Source organism: Triturus cristatus, chromosome 8 (assembly GCF_964204655.1).
Source record: "Triturus cristatus chromosome 8, aTriCri1.1, whole genome shotgun sequence".
Lineage (NCBI taxonomy): Eukaryota > Metazoa > Chordata > Amphibia > Caudata > Salamandridae > Triturus > Triturus cristatus.
In genome coordinates, this window is record NC_140591.1 from 1,516,987,780 (window position 1) to 1,516,991,180 (window position 3,401).

A 3,401-nucleotide genomic window follows, 5' to 3' on the forward strand; every position below is an offset into this window, starting at 1 on the left:
ACTCTGGAAAACCCCCTTTGCATCTCATTAGAGATGCAAGGGGAAGCGTAGAGTAAAAGGGTGCTAACATGCAAATTTGCATGTTAGCACCCTGTTGTTGATAGGGCGCTAGTTTTATCTCTCCTTTTTTGGCTTTTAAAGCCCAAAAAGCAGAGATAAAGCCCTTGTTGATATGCCCCTAAAGTGGCCCGGGTTTTGCTACAGCACAGAGGAGGCTACTCGTGCTGAAACTTCAGACAAACTTTTACACGCCACGCGCTCTGAACATTCTGCTTGTCCCGAGAGCCAGAGGCGAAGCTCCAGTTAGAGCAAGGATGGCTTCCGGTCAGACATCGCTCTGGGTCTCCGTTGTGCCTTTTTGGCTGCTGCTCCTTGATCTGACCGGCCTTCTGTCCCAGGCTGACACCTCCAGGTACTTCACCTACGAGGAGGACCCGCCAGGCTCCGTGATCGCGGTGCTGTCTGAGGATCTGCTCTTTAACTCTGCGGACAGACTGCACAGCAGCTTCTGCCTAATAAAGCAGTTCAAAGCGTCCCTGGTCCACGTGCGGGAGAGCCACGGACAGCTCTCCATCGGGGAGCGCATAGACCGGGAGCAGGTCTGTGGGGAGACCCCGCACTGCACCCTGGCCCTGGACGTTGTCAGCTTCTCCAAAGAGCAGCTCCGGCTCATGCACGTGGAGATCCGGGACATCAATGGCAATGCCCCTTCCCCCCCCCCCGCTTCCCCAGAGCCGAGATTCCTCTGGAGGTTTCAGAAAGTGCCACCCTAGGCAGCCGTCTTCCCCTGGACATCGCCATCGATGAGGATGTGGGGATGAACTCGGTGCAGAGTTACCAGATCTCTGTGAACAGCTACTTCAGTCTGGACGTGCAGACCCGGGCGGACGGGGTGAAGTATGCGGACCTGGTGCTGGTGAAGGAGCTGAACAGGGTGAGTCAGGACACCGTTACCCTGGAGCTGGTGGCCGAGGATGGAGGGAGCCCGGCCCTGTCTGGCACTGCCATCGTCACCGTCCGTGTGCTGGACTTCAATGACCACAGCCCGGTGTTCAAGCACCCCCTGATCACCGTGCAGGTGCTGGAAGACGTCCCATTGGGGTCTCTGCTGCTGGCCCTGAGCGTGGCCGATCCTGATGAAGGGGTGAACGGATAGGTGGTCTACGACTTCACCTCTCACGTCTTCCCAGAGGTCCGGGAGCTCTTTAAACTGGACTCCAGGTCATGGCGGCTGACTCTGGATGGACAGGTGGACTTTGAAACCAAGTAGACCTATGAGTTCGATGTGCAGGCGCAGGACTTGGGCGCCAATCCGCTCTCTGCCACCTGTAAAATCATCATGCACGTCACTGATGCCAATGATAACGCGCCCAGCATCTCCGTGACCCCCCTGACCTCCATCACCGCCGGAGTGGCGCACATCGCCGAGGCTGCCAGCAGGGAGAGCTTCGTGGCCCTGATCAGCACCCTGGACAGACACTTCAAGCTGCAGCAGGCCTACGAGAACAGCTACATGATAGTGACCACCACAGCCCTGGACCGAGAGAAGATCTCTGAGTACAACCTCACCATCGTGGCCGAAGACCTGGGCTCCCTGCCCTTCAAAACCGTCCGTCAGTTCACCATCCGGGTCAGCGACGAGAACGACAACCCGCCCTTCTCTGCTAAACACGTCTATAAAGTTTCTATCCTCAAAAACAACGCCCCGGGCTCCTACATCACCACTGTGGTGACCAGAGACACTGACCTGGGGCACAACGGGAAGGTCACCTACAACCTGGGAGACACTGAGGTGATGGGAGCCCCCCTGTTTACTTTAATCACCATGGACCCGGCCTCGGGGTCCCTGTACGCAGTGAGGCCTTTTGTCTACGAAAGTCTGAAAGAGATAGAGGTGGAGATAGAGGCCAGAGACGAGGGGCTGCCACAGCTCTCCAGCTTGGCCTTCATCAGGATCAAAATTGTCGATCAGAATGCCAACCCGCCCTTCATCACCTCCCCCCGCTGAGGAACGACTCTGCGGACATCCTGCTGCCCGTCAGCGCCCCACCGCACTATCTAGTGGTGCAGCTCAAAGCAACGGATGAGGACGAAGGGGTGAACTCTGAAGTATTTTTCGCAATCCTGAATGACAACCAGGCCAAATTTTCTATCAACAAAATGTCAGGAGAACTGTATATGAATTGATGCCTGGGCGCACTTAGAATTGCATACACTCTATCTACAGCACCAGGGTACCCGTGGGGTGTTTGTTGCGCTTAATAAATACTATATACATTATGTACTTGGTCACTGAGGTCACAGGACCTTTGAAGTCAGTCTGCCTCACCCTCTGGTACCTCAGTTGGCCTTGTTTCAGCAATAATAGTGCAACTCACCAGGGATCGGCAATGCAGGATTTGCACGCACACCAAACTAAGTTCGCAAACTTCACGGCCTCTCTGCTCCATGCACAAGCACTTTTAACATGTGCTGCCTGCTTTGGGGCCAGTAGAATTATGCAGCAAGAGAGAACAAAATGATGCCACAATGTTGACTAAATTATGCAGCAAACAAAAAGTCTGCAGCATAATGCGGTATATTTTCTGATACTTTATTATTTTGACATGTTTATACATAGTAAACGTCTCTACAAATATGTTGCCTCGTTAGTACCAGTGTAACAGTCAAATGCAGCAGTGAGAAAGGTTACCAGTCAACCTCTGCAAAGGGCCCTCCACTTCGCAGCAAAAACAAGTCACATTTTTTGTAATTTTTGACCCATTTGAGCTACAAATAATTTATTAGTTAAAATCATCAGATTATGAAGCAGATGGTGTATTATGTGGCAAATATGGCAGAGCCATATTTAGGTGGAAAACATTTGCAAACTGGGATATTTTGTCATTCATGTTTGAACTGCTCAGGTGGAAAAAGGGAGGAGACGTGCTGATGTCAGAAACTACATGGCTCTGAGACAAATGGCTTGTGCTCCCACTTTTAAATGTATTTGGGACATTCTGTGATTGGAAACGTATCCCACTTTGTGAATACATTTTAATGTCAATAACTCATATTCAAACTTTAATAAACATGTGTATCCCTTGGTTGAATTAAATAATGTAATAAGTTGTAAATGGTCAGTGAAATACCGAACAAATACTAAAAATTGGGATGTTTTGCTCTTTCTGGCCACACCTCTGACTCCGCCCACTAACCCCATCCTCGGGTTATTCCCGCCCTCTGATTCTACACTCACAGTTCCCCTACTTTTTTTTCCCCACTTCGACCACTGCATACATACATACATACATCGCAAAATTCCTTTCACTTCTCCCTCGGTCTCCCAGAGGTTTTCAGATAAGGATCACAGCACCACGAACGACACTTCAAATTGATATTTATTCTTCTCAGGTTGATAC

General features: G+C 50.9%; 1 pseudogene; it reads left to right on the top strand.

The window, feature by feature from the left end:
- The first annotated feature begins 314 nt into the window (after positions 1-314).
- LOC146806025 (protocadherin-8 pseudogene) lies at positions 315-2,187 on the top strand (annotated as a pseudogene).
- Positions 2,188-3,401: the final 1,214 nt, after the last annotated feature.